General features: G+C 53.7%; 1 protein-coding gene and 1 pseudogene across 1 annotated transcript in view; one reads left to right on the plus strand and one right to left on the minus strand.

Moving 5' to 3' along the window:
• LOC143692391 (uncharacterized) overlaps positions 1-3545 on the minus strand; it is a 71240-nt pseudogene extending 67695 nt beyond the window's left edge.
• The window catches only part of LOC143692459 (uncharacterized), a 515676-nt gene that overhangs the window by 338799 nt on the left and 160142 nt on the right, over positions 1-16735 (plus strand). The window lies entirely within an intron of this gene.

Here is a 16735-nt window from a genome sequence, read left to right on the forward strand (position 1 = left end):
TACTACTTGCTCAGTATCTTGACTCTTTCTGCACCCCTTTGGGATTCTACAAACACAAGTTCTTTCAGCCCCTGTGCCTACTAAGAATTCAAATTCTTCCTCCTGGGGATCTATTTTTAAAGTTATCAAGGGCTCCTGATGGTATTCTGTCCCCAGGAGGTAGAGCCCCTGACACCCCTAGTCTTCCACTTCTCCTTTTTGCTCAGTCTCATAGACCCTCAGATCCTTTTCCTTCTGGGGGCAATTCTTTCTTATATGCCTACTCTCTTTACAGGAAAAGCAAACTGGTCCTGGGTTCCCTTGTTTCCTAAACTCTCCTTTTTGTGTGGAGGCCCAGGGGCCTGCATCCTCCCTCCACCTATCCTCCCGCACTCAGAATCTCCCTCCCTTACCTGAGTTGTTCTTTGCATGCTGGTTTCCTTCCCTAATGGCAGCTACCATTACCTTTGATTTTGCCTTGGCCTTCACTTCATCCCTTTTTACATACACCTTCTGTGCTTCCCTTAAAAGGTCTTCTAACCTCCTTTCTTGCCAACCATCTAACTTTTCTAACTTTCTCTGTATATCTGGCCAGATGGGAGTGACAAAATTTATCTTTAGTAAGATCTGTCCAGCCACCGTGTCAGGGTCAACCCCTGAATACTGCCTTATATATTTCCTCAACCTTTCTAAACACTCTGTGGGGGTTTCTTTGCTCTTTTGCTGCTCATTGAAAGCCTCATGGGCATTTTGGTAAAGTGGAGCTGCTTCTTTGATGCCTCTTATAATCAATGTTCTATATTCCTCCATGTCTTGCCTCCCCCCAGTGCTGCTGTGGTCCCTGGTGGGGTGCACTATGGGCATTTTCAGATCCCCAGGAGGTCCTTGCACATGCTCCCTTTCCCATATTTGTATCCCAGCCGCTCGGATCATGTGTCTTTCTTCTGGTGTGAACAACATAATCATTAATGATTGCATTTCCTCCCATGTATACATATTGGGCCCCAGAAACGGGTCTAACTGCTCTGTGGCTGTCGTGTGTTTTAAAATGTTTATATGAGTTCAGTTGTGAAGTTGTTTATCCCTTCTATAAGTTAGAAATATGGTTTGGCCCTCGGTTCCCCCCATGTACTTCCCTCATAATGGTTTCTCCCTAAGCTGGTTACCCCTTGTTTTCCCGCCAATGGCTTGTCCCTCAAGGTGACTGATCCCTTGATCCTTCCCTTTGTGCCCTTATAAGTTTATTTCCTCCCTCCTGGTGCTGCCCACTTCCCCTGTCTATCATTGTAACCACCCCTCATTATTTCGAGAACCTTCTGTGTCAATCATCCCTTACTCAATGTATGATTTGCCTCCAGAGGCTCTTCCCTCCCTTATGTAATCCTTATTGGTCCCGCTGTGTCCCACGCTCCTCCCCTGGTCTTCGTTTATTGGTCACCTTGAGTCTCCTCCTGTCACGCTCATTCCCTTTATCAGTGCCTCCCTAAGCCGTCCTCCTCTGACACCCATCACTGGTCAGGCCTGGGAAATAAAGAACCTTGGCATCCACACGAGTGTGCACTCTCTCCTTCCTTTATCTCGGGACTTGGTAGCCACGCTCTCGCCTGTGCCCCCCAGGCCGCAGACAGCACCACTACCCGAGGGTTTTCGAGGAGAACCCAGGAGTGGCAGATCTTGTGCTCTCCTCCGGCCACACATCGGGAACAGCTGGCCGGCATTAGTTCAGCTCCCGTGGCCGCAGAGCAGGCTACAGGGAAAAAGCTTTTCCTGAGATCCAACCTGAGCCGGCCCGGACTCAGCTGCAGCCGCTCCCTCCACTCCTGTCCCTGGGCACCAGAGGGAAGAGGTTCCCACAGCCCCAGCCAGGGACCCGCTCCCAAGGCTGCTGCCATGGCCACCAGGGCTGCCACCAGCTGGGATGCTCGGTTTCCATGGGCCGGGCTTCAGGAATGGGATTCCCCAATTTCCTGCTCCTGCTAAAACCGCACTGCCCTCGCTGCCCTCCCGCCTCCCATGGAAAGCACAAAAGGCAAAGATCCCAGGCTGTGAGAAGAACAATTTATTGGAAACAGCAACGAGATAAGGAAAAAAGGGAACAGAAACAATATTGATAACAGAAGGGATCAATAAAACTGTTTACAGGGAAAGCTACAACATCAACTAATGGCTCTCCCCAGATTCATATTTCCCCTCCCTGGAAAGGACACCCTTCTCCTCTGGAAGAGAGAGAGAGAGAGTCCCTTTCCTGCCCCGGCAATGACCTGAGGTGGGAGTGAATGTAATGACAGGGCCATTGCCAGACCCTCATGTTCTTCCATCCCAAATCATGTAATTGGCAAGGCCAGGAAAAGGGACAGGTGTCTTCCCAGCATGGATCACAGGGAAAATGGATCTCCAGGGCTTTTCCCAATATAGATCCTCCAATGGGGGATGAAGCTGGAGCAGTGCACAAAGCTCCTCCTGCACTTGGGGCATTTGCAGGACTTCCCTTACTGGTGTCTCTGTTGGTGTTTGGTCAGGTCAGAGCTCTGGGTGAAGCTCTTCCCACACTGGGGACACTCGTAGGGCCTCTCCCCAGTGTGGATGCGCTGGTGCCTGATGAGGGTGAAGTTGCGCTTGAAGCCCTTCCCACAGTCAGGGCAGCGGAAGGGCCTCTGCTCAGTGTAAATGCGCTCATGCAGGCGGAGATTTGAGCTGGTCTGAAACCTCTTCCCACAGGTGGGACACTCGTAGGGTCTCTCCCCAGTGTGGATGCGCTGGTGCCTGATGAGGTGGGACTTGTGCTTGAAGCCCTTATTGCAGTCAGGGCAGAGGAAGGGCCTCTCTTCTGTGTGAATCTGCCGGTGCCTGGCGAGATCAGAGCTGGTCTGAAACCTCTTCTGGCACTCAGGACACTCATAGGGCCTCTCCCCAGTGTGGATGCATTGGTGGATGATGAGGGCAGAGCGGCAGCTGAAGCCCTTCCCACACTCCCCACACTCATAGGGCCATTCCCCAGTGTGGATCATCTGGTGGCTGATCAGGGTGCTGCTCTGCCTGAAGCTCTTCCCACACTCCAAGCACTTGTGGGGCTTCTCCCCATTGTGAAACTGCCCATGGACCACCAGCTCTGAGCTCTGGCTGAAGCTCTGTCCACCTTCCTGGCTCAGGGTGGGTCTTTCCTCCTCAGAGCACCCTGGGCTGGGTTTGGAGCCCCTCCTCCTGCAGGATCTCTGGGGATTTTCCTCCCCACTGGATTCCTGTGCCCTGGAGTCACTCAAAATGGCCTCTTCCATGAGGTTCTGCTGTGGGGATTTCTCCTCTCTGGTCTCCATGCTCAGCTCCTTGTCTGGGGGAGGAAGGACAAGGAGAGGATGGGATTTGCCTCCGTACCAGAGGGAAGGGGAAGGAGATCCCCCCAGTGCATCCCCGGCAGGATGGGGTTGGCAGCAGGGTTGTCCTGCAGCCGGGGGCCGTGCTGGGCTGGGAGATGGAGCAGGAGAGAGGGGGAAAGGGGCACTGACTTCCTCCTCACCTACCTCATTATCCCAGGGCTCCTTCCTCTTCCTTGCAGCCTCCTCCTCCATCCAGTCAAGGTTTGGGGATGGGAAATCCTGTTCTGGGAGGAAAACAAAGGGTGCGCACATCGTCTTTTTACAGGATTTAAGGGAAACCTGGGGAGAGTTTAAACCATAATTACAATTTAATAAGAAAATGAAGATCAAGGCAATGTTACAGAAACACTGCCCTAAACTGATAGAGTCAGGATATAACCTGACACCCTGTTGCTGGTCAGGGTGGTGGCAGCAGTCCCATTAAATGGTGGCTGCAGTCCTGTGGGAGTGATGAACGTGATTCTGTCCAAGCAGTGATCCTGTAGAAGGGTCTGGTCTTCCTCTGAAGGTCCAGGGGTGGTTCTGGAGCTCTTGTCCTCTGGGAATCCAGTAGGCAAGCTGCTCCTGGTGTTGCAAGGCTCAGCTTATATGCAGGTAGGAATGCTTGGATCCTCCCCCTGGGCGGAGCATCCCACAATGGGATGATGGAATTTTATCAGTCCTGCAGTGACACACAATGGCCCATTCACAGAAGATATCTCCCCTGGAGGGCATTATCAGGGCTGAGGCATGGAAGAGATCAAGAACACTGCCCCACCTGTTTATAGCAGTTGATGAAGATGGGCATTGAAAACATGCATTTGGTTCCATCTTACACTGCAGCCTGAAACAGTGGGGGAATCCCTGCTCAGGGGGTGAACACCACCCCCCTTACCCAAACTGGCTCAGGTGTAAAACCCCCACCCTGGGAAGGCCACACACACACAGGGGACAATGTCACACTTGCCCTGCCCCAGGGGAGGTCTCTGTCCCTGTCACTCTGTGGCTGTCACCCCTTTTCTCTTTCACAGGCCGGGGGCTTTGCCAAATCTAAGAATAATTTTTTTTCTCTTTCCCTGTCACCTTTGTGACATCTACACAGAGCTTTCCCTTCCTTTTCATAATCTTTTCATAAAAGAGGTATCGCAATGTATTGGGCCAAATTTCCACTTTTCTTATATTGGAACCTGCCAGCAGCTGAGCTGGAGCTGTGCAGGACCAATGGATTTTGGAATTGCCACAAAATTGCTTCTACTGTGAGTTTTGGGATTTGTTTGCGTTTTCCCCACAAGTGACTTGTGGGAAGAGCAATTGGGTCTGGGGCTAGATGAGTCTGGGACTAGGATGTGATTTAATACAGAACTGTGAGTGTGTCTGAACATGGAGTGAGATTGAGACCAGGATCAGGGTCAGGCTTGGGACTGAGCTCACCCAGAGCAGGACAGGAGGGGATGTCACTGTGGGAAGGTTTGGGGAAAATACTGATTTGGGGAGAAACAAGGTGTGAATGCCTTCGGTTGGGGATTCCTCTTGCCCAAGTCCATCTCTAGAAGTCACCTGATGTCCATAATAACCTCCAAAAATCAAGAGTGTATAAAAAAAGTGCCACCAGGAGTGTCCCATTTCCAGTCTCATCCCTCTGGGGTTCTGGTGGTCCCCTGTCTCTTGGCTGTTGGGGATCCCATGGGTCCTGGGGATCCCCCCTCTCCAGGGTCCTGCTAAGGGATGCAGGCGGATTTTGGGGTCCCAAGGTCCCCCTCTCCAGCCTCCCCCCAATCCAGCCACTTGGGGTTCCCCCTTCTTTCCACCACCCTGTCCTGCTTTAGGGCAATTTTGGGAGAAAACTCCCGAAAGGGGTTTCCTCTAGAATGCAGATTCAGCAGCCCCACCCTCAGCCAGTTCGGGAAAATATTTCCTTGCGAAAAGTGAAAAAAACACTTTATTTAACAGGCAAAGCATTCACCAACACAAAAATTGAACAATATTAAGCAATAAAACCTCCTGCTGCTGGAAAATAGGTGACAAACTCCGGAAGTCCCTCCTTGGGCTGGGGCTTGGCTCACTCAGTGTCTTATCAGTCTCTTATCAGTGTCTTATCAGTCTCTTACCAGTCCCCCTGTATTGGAAATGCCACGGCCCAGGCTCAGCCCGGTGGGCCACAGGTGGGAGCTGCCGGTGGTGTTCTGGGTGTTCAGTCCAGAGCAGGTTTAAACAGCTCCAAAGAAAAAGAAAAACCACAGTCCAGGGAACTTCTCTGCCTCAGAGAGCTAAAAACTAACTAAAAGCAAAGGAGAGCTCTGTCCCGCCCTCTGTCCATCCAGGAGCCGGAATGTGGAGGAGTGAGAGCAGTGCCTGAAAACAAACTGCAGCTTCTTCCTCCTCCCCTTGGCTCTCAGAACCAGCCTTAAAGGTGCAGAACTCATTTCTGGGCTAAAGGGACCGATGGGGCACGAGCATCATGAAGTCACCCCAGGACGCGCCCCTGTCAGGGTCAGGGGGTCCCGTCCCCGCCTCATCTCCGGGCTGCCGGGGGTGCCCCAGCTCCGGTATCGCCCCTTCCCCTCTCCCCGTCCCGGGGGTCCCCCGTTCCACAGCCCCGGCTCTCACGGGGATCCCCAAAACCAATGTCCCGCCCTGTCGGTACCGGGCCATCCCCACATGGACCCCCCGGGACCCTCCCGAGGGGCGATCGCGGCTCCTCTGCCCCCGAAAAAGCTCCTCTTAGGGAGCCCGGAGATACCCGGGGCTCGAGTCCGGGATCTGCCGGCTCCCAACACGCTCCAAAAAAATCCTCCCGGACACCCCTGGCTGGAGCCGGGGCGAGCTCGGCCTCGCCCTCACCTGCGGCTCGGGGCTGGGGGCGATGCTCCCGGGGCAGGGGCTGCTGCAGGCTCAGCGTGCGGGCGCTGCGAGCGCCGGGATTCTCCCGCTCCCGCTCCTGCTCCTCCTCTCCCTCCTCTTCCTCCCGCATTTCCTCCGCTGCCAGCCCGGACCCCCCTTTCCCACCCCTCTGCCCCGCGGCCCCGCAGCCCCGGCTGCTGGGTGGGGGAGCCCCCGATCGGCCCCAGGGGTGGGCAGGGGGCTCGGGGACCCCCCCGGGGCGGATCCGTGCCCCCGGCCCGAGCCCCAAACTCCGCTCCGGGGCCGCTGGGCTCTGAGGGTCCGCCTGGCAACCGGTGAGTCATCGGCGAGAAAAGCTCTGGTTGGCTGGAAATTGTTCAGCGCGTTCTCTGATTGGCTGGAATTGTGAAAGGCGCTGCGCCCTGCGGGTGGCCCCGGGAGCTGCGGAGTCCGGGCCGGAGCCTTTTCCTCTTTCTTTCTCCCCCTCTGAGAACTCTTTCCTATTTCTTTCTTTCTCTGAGATCTCTTCCCGATTTCTTTCTCTCCCTCTCTCCTCCCATTTCTTGTTCAGTTCAATCCAAGTTCGAGCAGATCCACAGGTTGCGTTCCCACGCTCTCATTCGCACCTTCCCTGGGGCAGAGGCGTCTCTCCCTCGCGAAATCGTAACCCATGGGCAGGGTCCCTTCCACCGCAGTCGTTCCAGGATTCTGTCAGTGACTCGCTTTCCTTCTTTCCTCTACTTCCAGCTGGGAATGTGATGGAAAATGTCGGAAAGCCACCTTTGCCGTGTGCTCTGGGAGCCCACAGAGCTGCTGGACCTTGTCCCCTGGCCCTGCACAGCTCCTTGGGAGGCACGGCAGGAGCAGCACCCTGGCAGCCTCGGGAATGCCCCTCTGGGATCCATGGCACACACTGCCAGGGGCTGGAATTCCAGTTCCCAGCCAGCAAAAGATGTTCCTGCCCTGGAAAGCAAAGCTCTCAAGAAGGAGCCAAAAGCCAAGTGGAGCAAGATCTTACAGTGACATTTCACTGCCAGCCTTCATAACTTCACCCATGGTTGTTGTAGCTCCTGGATTGGGAATTAAATCAGGGCAGGGTCTTTGGTGGGAGCTGCCCTGGGTCAAGGGAGACACTGAGAGAGAAACAGAGCAGGCAAAGAGAGGCACGAGAGAAAGCGGAACACAAAAACAATTAGCTGAGAAGGTGGCACTCTGAAAACAGACCAGAACTGACTGAAAAGGAATATGACAGAAAGAAACAATTTTGCCCCTTTTATTTCCTATCAAAATACAATTTCTTCCCCTTCTCACAAACCTCCTCCCAGTGTCATTCAGCAGGGCTGTCAGAAAGTTTTTCATTCTGGGTGGATGTTCCAGACTGCAGCCACAGGCAAACAGGGAATGGGGATTTTTCCTGCTCCTGGGGAGTTTGACATCCTCAGCTGAGGAGAGGAGGAGGCACCACAAGAAAAGGGCAGCCAGGCTTCATCCTCCCACAGGAAAGAGAGGGGAGAAATCTCTCATCCTGTCTGCAGCTGCTCCCACAGGGATGTGAGGGCTGATCCCAGAGCCCCAAGGGTCACAGTCAGGGCTGCCCTCAGGGAATGCTCACCTGGTATTGAGGGGCAGCGTGGGAGCACCTGGATCTTGGGGCACCCAGCTGCCCCCCATGTTTGGAGGTGCCTGAGGAGGGCTGGGACAATGCCAGGGACATCCTGCAGTGACATCCCCCCTGTCCTGCTCTGGGTGAGCTCAGTCCCAAACCTGACCCTGATCCTGGTCTCAATCTCACTCCACGTTTAGACACACTCACAGTTCTGTATTAAATCAGATCCCAGTCCCAGACTCGTCTAGCCCCAGACCCAATCCCAACCCCAGCCCTAAAGCCAATCCCATGTCTAGCCTTAACCCCAATCCTAGCTCTAATCCAAATCTCAGCCCCAACTCCAAGCCCAGCCCCAATTCCAGCCCCTTCCTAAATCCTCAGCCCCAAACCAAATCCCAGGTTCAGCCCTTCTGGGGCTTTGGGGGTGTCTCTGTCCCTGTGAGCCCGATGATGTTTGGGTGGGGTCCCAGCAGGGCTGAGAGGGACAGAGACCCCCCCAGGCTCCCCAGGGGTGAGAAGGTGGCAGAGCCCCCCCAGCCCCGAGCAGCCTCAGCGGTGAGAGGGACACAGAGCCCCTGGTGCCCAGCCCTGCACAGGCATTGCCTGAGGCCAGAGGGATGGAGACCCCCCGAGCATCCCCCAGGGCCAGGGGACAGAGAGCCCCGAGCATCCCCTGGGCTGAGAGGGACAGAGACTGCCCCGAGCACCCCCTGGCACAGGGGAGAGAGGGAGGGAGACCCCCCAGGCATTCCCTGGGTGAGAATGATGGAGACCCCTGGGGAATGGCCTGGGGTGACAGGGACAGGGACACCCCTGGGGAATGGCCTGGAGTGACAGGGACAGGGACAACCCCCCCCAGCCCCTCCCAAGCATTCCCAGGGCATGAGGTACAGAGACCCCTCGAGCATCCACTGAGCACTGTGTTATAAATGAGAAACTTGAATAGCCCAATATTCAAGCAACAATCAATTTATTAATTAATATGGTAAAGCATGAGCAATACAGCGCTGGGTACAGTGGGGGAAGTTTTCCCTCCAAATGCACACCCATAGTTGAGGCTTACAGGTATTTATAGGGGTACTTATCAGCTTTCTCAGCAGTTTCTAGTCCCAATTTTTACTCAGCAGCAGTTTCTATTCCCAATTTTTACCTCACAACTCTATACACTATTGTGATTTAGTTTTTCTCAGGATGTTTCCCAGAAAGGAGTATCCCCAGATGGTGGTGGTTCGGTTTCCAAAAGAAGGAAGAAGTTTCCCAGATGGTGAGGTCCTGCTCTCCAGATGTGGGTCCACCTTTTGATTGCAAGGACTATAAATCTCATCTAATTCCATGAGCCCCTGCAATGTCAAAATGGACCTTTGGATCCATGGGGGCCCACAGTGTCACAATGGGCTCTTTTGGTTCCACAGCTTCCCTATGGCCCCTCGGTTCCATGTGTACTGCACTGTTCCATGAATCCTTAGTTCCATGGATCCTGTAGGGTCACAATGGTCTCCTTGGTTTCATGCTGCCACAGCTGCCATAATTTCCATGGTATCACAACTGCCCTTGGATCCCAAGAGGCCCCATCGTGTGACAATGGCCCCTTGCTTCCATGACGCCCTGCAGTGTCACAATGGTGCCCATGATTCCATCAGGCCCTGCAGTGTCACCATGGACAGTTGGTTCAATGACACTCCACAATGTCCCCAAGGCCCCTTGGTTCCACAGAGCCCCACTGTGTCACTGTGGTCCCTTTGGTTCCAGGGCTCAGAAGTGCCAGAATGACCCTTTGGTTCCATCAGGCCTTGAAGGTTCAAAATGGTCTCCATCGTTTCATGAGTACCCCCTGTGTCACAAGAGACTCTTGGGTCCCTGAAGTTCTTCAGTGTCACAATGGGCCCTTGGTTCCATGAGGTTTGGTAGAGTCCCAATTGACTCCTTGGTTCCATGAAGCCCTGCTGGGTCACAATGCCCATGGTTCCATGAGTTTCCATGGTGTCACCACGGTCTCCGAGGATCCCCAGTATCACCATGGTCTCCTTGGTACCATCCAGGCCTTGTAACAAGAGGTACTGAGCCATTTTGTGCCTTAGATGAAAGGATGCAGAACTCATGGTTGTGAGGCTGTGTCACTGATAAGAAACAAAAACCACCTGAATCTGAACGCAAAATATCATCTCAAGTACCTTCAATCCAGGCCATGACAGAGGTAGAAAATACAAACTGAGATTCCACAGTAAATCAAAAACAGGGACCGTACTTTGAATGCAGGCAAAATGCATTCAAGTGCATTCCACTGCACTCGATATGATGGGAGGTGATGATCCCCTATTCCAAGAGTGAACTTAAGAAGGGCTGACTATTGAAGGAACCACAGAGAACCACAATATAAGAAAAGCAGGCGGCATAGGTAATTCTGGGATAGGCAGACCAGGAAGCAAGAGCAGATGAGCCAGTGTTGTCACCACCAAGGAGATCACGCTCACATGCTGTGGGCACAGCCCCATCAGGCCGTGCCACCATCCCCTGGCACAAGGGGGGTCACGATGGTTCGTTTTACTGATCTCAGAGCGCAAAGACACACAGCAGGGGACCTTCAGTATTAACCAAAACAAATGCACCTTTCATTGAGTGCCCACAGCAGATGCAACACAAGGATTAGAAAGCAGATAAAGGATAGAGAGACAGAGAAAAGGAGGGGGGGAATAGCTGCCATGAGAGAGATGAAATCCTCGTGGTCCGGCCAATAGATCTGTCTTGTCACATCGGGGAGAGTCTCAAAGTCTTTGGTTAACTCAGGGCTCTTTTACAATCTACCGCCGAGAGGGGAGCAGGACGGCACATGGAGGGAACAGTGGAGAATAAACCCATTGAGAACAGGTACAGACAGCCCAGTTCTGAACAGCACAAACCGGTGCCAGCAGTGAGCGGGGCCCGTTGTTTCAGGACTGGTTCCTATGGGAAACATCCCGCTTCCCATGGCAGACATCCCGCTCCAGTCAGGCCAGCACCCCTGGGTTAGAATTTGAAGGGTCTCAGTCTCAGTCCTTGGGGAGGGCTTCAAGCTCTGTCCTTGACAGTGGTTGTGAGGCAGATGAGGGATCTTTGGACCGTCTCTTACAGACTGACATCCCAAAACATAATTATGCATTTCCCCTTAAAAATAAAATTTACTGAATTAATAAAATTATAATTATTTTTCTTATTTATAAAAGAATTATTCTATATTTGTATTACCAAATTTGAATGTTTACATTAAAACATCCATACATTATTAGCAAGCATTTATTGGTCATTGGTTCTAAGTAACACAACTCCCTTCATTGATTTATTGACCAGTGTGGCTGTTGATTTCTCCTTCTTTATGCTAATTAGTCGTATTTTAAATCATTTCGTCATTTTTTATCATTTTCACAGACAGGAAAAATGGGGCCACTTTGGGGTCCAGGGAAACATTTCTGGGGCACATTTGGGGCAGGTCTGGGTCTGGGGAGGGAAATCAGAGAAAACTTGAGGGTCTGGAGGACACTTAGGGGAGCTGGGTGGGCACCTGGAGGGGCACTCAGGGATTCCGAGGGACAGTTCGGGGTCCGGGGCAGCACTTGGGGGTCCAGGGGGGCCCTTGAAGGTCAGGGAGGGGAATTTGGGGCACTTCGGGGTCCGGGGCAGCACTTGGGGGGCTCTGATGGGGCTCTCTGGGGCGCGGGGGGTGATGGGAGCTGTAGGCAGGGGTCTAATACAGTTTAACGGGGCCGGGGAGCATCACGGGAGATCGAGGCGCAACTGCAACGGCTCTCGGTGGAAGCGCGGGGCATGACGGGAGATGAAGTCCCGGCTGGAAAAGCTCTGGACGTGCGCCGCGGAGCATGATGGGAGCCGAAGTCCCGGAACTGGCTCGAACACTTTGTTTAGGGGTCCGGGAAGGCACTTGGGGGACACTTTTGCGTCCGAGCCGTGACTACAGATCCTCGTGGTAACGTAAACGGTTCGAGAGAAATTGCGGGGATCTCAGGGAGCTCTACCCAGGCTCTTTAGGGTGCGGGGTACAGCAGGAGCTTTCGGCGAAGAACTGCTCTGAGGGGCTCGGGGCCGCGGGGGATGAGAGGAGATGAATTCCCAGAAGTGGCTGTACCGGGCATCTGTGGGGTTGGGAGCTCGGGGGGTCCGGGGACGCTTCTGGGGGGTCCCCAGTGGGCGCTGAGGGGGAACTGAGGGATCCTGGAGGGTCTGAGGGACACTTAAGGGACAGAGGGGGTGCGGATCCCGGGGTTATGTGGAGCGCGGGGCATGACGGGCGTTGTAGGCCTCGCTCCAATGGGGCTCAATCGGCCCGCGGGGCATGACGGGAGTGTAGGCAAAAAGGAAAGATGGCGCCCAGCCGAGGACCGCCTTCGGGGCCCCTTTCCAGGCGCTGATTGGCTGCGGGTGGTGATGGGCGGAAGCCTCGGCAAATGGGATGTGGTGGAGGCGGGAACAGCCCATTCAACCTCTCCAGTCCCTCCCAGTACAGCCCAGTTCATCTCCAGTACTACTCCAGTACAACCCCAGTGCCCCTCCAATCCCGCCCAGGACAGCCCAGTAAAACCCCAGTTCCTCCCCAGTCCCTCCCAGTACAGCCAAGTCCCTCCCAATACACCTGAGTGTACATTGCCTGTCCCTTCCAGTTCCCACCCAATGTCATCCACAGGATGCCCCAGTGTCTCCCAGTCTTCCCCCAATGTTCCCAGCGTCCCTAGTATGTCCCAGTCCTCCCCAGTGTCACTCCCAGTATGTCCCAGTGTCTCCCACAGCGCTCCCAGTGTTCCCCAGTATGTCCCAGTCCCCCCCCAGTGTTTCCAAGGACAGTTTATTTTCTCTCGGTGCCCGTGGCAGCCAAACCCAGCAGTGGGGTCAGTGCAGTGCCCATGGCCACAGCCCCTTGCAGTGGCCCAGTGCAGCTTGGGCTGATGATCCACCCTCACAGCCGGCCCAGGGCAGCTCTGCAGTGGCTTTGGTGGCACCTGGGGCTGGCACACACCTGAGCAGTGTGTCTGTTTGCAGTGGGGAAACTCAGGAGTTTGAGATTGCTGCAAAAAGCACAAAAAGGGAAAACCCCTCTTAGGCTGGGTGCAGCCAGCTCTCCAAGCACAGCAGCTCCCAGGGCAGTGAGGACAGACAGGATGGGGCTGGGCAATGTGGAGCAAGGCTGTCCACGCTGGGTCAGAGCTCCAGGCACAGCTTCTGTGAGCAGGCCAGGGCTGCTGAGGAGAGACCCTGGGTCAATATCAATCACAGAATGCTGCAATCACCTCTGCTCTAAAGAGAAATTTAATAAAAGACACCCTTTAAAATAGGAATGTGTATTTCTTACAAGTTCTTTGAAATCTTTTTCCATAACTGGACTAGGAAAACTTTAATGACCCTCTCAGGGCTTTGGTGTTGTTTACATCAGACTCAGTGCCTGAGAGTGTCTTGAAAAAACTTCTCAAGAACTCAAATTTAAATTTAGACTCCAAATTTTCTTGAAGTTTTAATGGGTCCCAGAGAGGGACACGACTGGGAAAATGTCCCCAGGTTCCACTCTGAGCAGAACACGGGAGGCAGTGATGGCAGCTGGGCACAAGCAAGGCAAAGGTGTCTGTGTTGCTGAGCAAACCTGGATGTGTTTCAGGAATGCAAAGGACCAAGGCCTGAGCCCCAGCCCCTGGCCAGGCAGATCCTGTCCCTCCCTCATTGCGCAGGGCAGGGACACCGTAGGACAGCCTGGGCTGCACAGGGCACAGGGATGGGCAGCAGCTGCAAGACAGCCCTGCCAGAGCCAACTTGGGCAGCACTTTGCCATGGCTGCTGGCCCTGGGCCTGAGGCCACGAGGGGACAAGTGACCCTTGCAGGCCTGGGGCCTCATTGCCTCCTTGTCCCTGCTCAGCAGCCTGGCAGGGGCCGCCCCATGCTCCTGCCCTTGGCATTGCCCATCCCCACATGCCAGTGCCCATCCTGGGAAGAGCCCTGAGCAATGAGGGAGGGACAGGATCTGCCTGGCCAGGGGCTGGGGCTCAGGCCTTGGCCCTTTGCATTCCTGAAACACATCCAGGTTTGCTCAGCACCAGAGATGTTAGCATTCACAAACACATAATCACATCAGCGATTATATGCAGTGCTTTTTATTCAAGAGCTCTGGGAATCGGGGTAGTTTCCACCCAAATCTGATTCCGACCATACATTCGAGGTGAACGTGTTTTATACTCTATCATTACATAACTTTCATGTTAATTATTAAACTTATATTGTTCTATTGTATACACAGATTTCAGCTAAACGTAGCCCCCTTTAAATTTCCAACATAGTTTCTCATGATTCTTCTTATGGTTATATAATAATTATATTTAATTACTAAACAATCACCACATCTAACAATTATATCTTTTATCATACTGCTTACGCAGGTGCAGTGATCTGAGAAAACACAAAGCCCAATATTTTCAAAGACTATTTGTAACATTTTCCAGGGCTCCACCATCAGAGACACCTTTGCCTTGCTTGTCCCCACCGGTCATCACTGCCTCCCGTGTTCTGCTCTACCTGGAACCTGGGGACATTTTCCCAGTCAAGTTCCTCAGTGGGATCCATTAAAACTTCAAGAAAATTGGGAGTTTGAAATTGACTTGGAGTTTTTGAGAAGTTTTTTCAAGACACTCTCAGGCACTGAGTCTGATGTAAACAACACCAAAGCCCTGAGAGGGTCATTAAAGTTTTCCTAGTCCAGTTATGGAAAAAGATTTCAAAGAACTTGTAAGAAATACACATTCCTATTTTAAAGGGTGTCCTTTATTTCTCTTTAGAGCAGAAGTAGTTGCAGCATTCTGTGATTGATATTGACCCAGGGTCTCTCCTCAGCAGCCCTGGCCTGCTCACAGAAGCTGTGCCTGGAGCTCTGACCCAGCGTGGACAGCCTTGCTCCACATTGCCCAGCCCCATCCTGTCTGTCCTCACTGCCCTGGGAGCTGCTGTGCTTGGAGAGCTGGCTGCACCCAGCCTAAGAGGGGTTTTCCCTTTTTGTGCTTTTTGCAGCAATCTCAAACTCCTGAGTTTCCCCACTGCAAACAGACACACTGCTCAGGTGTGTGCCAGCCCCAGGTGCCACCAAAGCCACTGCAGAGCTGCCCTGGGCCGGCTGTGAGGGTGGATCATCAGCCCAAGCTGCACTGGGCCACTGCAAGGGGCTGTGGCCATGGGCACTGCACTGACCCCACTGCTGGGTTTGGCTGCCACGGGCACCGAGAGAAAATAAACTGTCCTTGGAAACACTGGGGGGGGACTGGGACATACTGGGGAACACTGGGAGCACTGTGGGAGACACTGGGACATACTGGGAGTGACACTGGGGAGGACTGGGACATACTAGGGACGCTGGGAACATTGGGGGAAGACTGGGAGACACTGGGGCATCCTGTGGATGACATTGGGTGGGAACTGGAAGGGACAGGCAATGTACACTCAGGTGTACTGGGAGGGACTGGGGAGGAACTGGGGTTTTACTGGGCTGTCCTGGGAGGGATTGGAGGGGCACTGGGGCTGTACTGGGGTAGTATTGGGGATGAACTGCGCTGTACTGGGAGGGACTGGAGAGGTTGAATGGGCTGTTCCCGCCTCCACCACATCCCATTTGCCGAGGCTTCCGCCCATCACCACCCACAGACAATCAGTGCCTGGAAAGGGGCCTCGAAGGCGGTCCTCGGCTGGGCGCCATCTTTCCTTTTTGCCTACACTCCCGTCATGCCCCGCGGGCCGATTGAGCCCCATTGGAGCGGGACTACAACGCCCGTCATGCCCCGCGCTCCACAGAACCCCCGGTATCCGCAACCCCTCTATCCCTTAAGTGTCCCTCAGACCCCCCAGGATCCCTCAGTCCCCCTTCAGCGCCCATTCGGCACCCCCCAGAAGCGTCCCCGGACCCCTCAGTGCTCCCAAGCCCACAGATGCCCGGTACAGCCACTTCTGGGAATTCATCTCCTCTCATCCTCCGCGGCCCCAGACCCCTCATAACACAGTCCAGCGCCGAAAACTCCTGCTGTGCCCCACGCCCTAAAGAGCCTGGGTAGAGCTCCCTGAGATCCCCGCAAGTTCTCCTGAACCGTTTACGTTACCACGAGGATCTCAAGTCGCGGCTCGGACGCAAAAGTGTCCCTCAAGTGCCTTCCCGGACCCCTAAACAAAGTGTTCGAGCCAGTTCCGGGACTTCGGCTCCCATCATGCTCCGCGGCGCACGTCCAGAGCTTTTCCAGCCGGGACTTCATCTCCCGTCATGCCCCGCGCTTCCACCGAGAGCCGTTGCAGTTGCGCCTCGATCTCCCGTGATGCTCCCCGGCCCCGTTAAAGTGTATTAGACCCCTGCCTACAACTCCCATCACCCCCCGCGCCCCAGAGAGCCCCATCAGAGCCCCCCAAGTGCTGCCCCGGACCCCGAACTGTCCCTCGGAATCCCTGAGTGCCCCTCCAAGTGCCCACCCAGCTCCCCCAAGTGTCCTCCAGACCCTCAAGTTCTCTCTGAATTCCCTCCCCAGACCCAGACCTGCCCCAAATGTGCTTCAGAAATGTCTCCCTTGACCCCAAAGTGGCCCCTTTTACCCTGTCTGTGAAAATGATAAAAAAGATGACAAAAAGATTTAAAATGGGACTAATTAGCATAAAGAAGGAGAAATCAACAGCCACACTGGTCAATGAATTAATGAAGGGAATTGTGTTCCTTAGAACCAATGACCAATGAATTTTTTGCTTGCTAAAAAGGTATGGAATTTTTAATATAAATATTCAAATTTGGTAATACAAATATGGCATAATTTTATAAATAAGAAAAATAATTTTAATGTTATTAATTCAGTAAATTTTATTTTTAAGAGGAAATGCATGATTACTTTTATGTTTTGGGATGTCAGTCTGTAAGAGACGGTCCAAAGATCCCTCATTTGCCTGTGAGATGCAAAGCTGTGTTTC

The sequence above is a fragment of the Agelaius phoeniceus genome (assembly GCF_051311805.1).
Source record: "Agelaius phoeniceus isolate bAgePho1 chromosome W unlocalized genomic scaffold, bAgePho1.hap1 SUPER_W_unloc_1, whole genome shotgun sequence".
NCBI lineage: Eukaryota > Metazoa > Chordata > Aves > Passeriformes > Icteridae > Agelaius > Agelaius phoeniceus.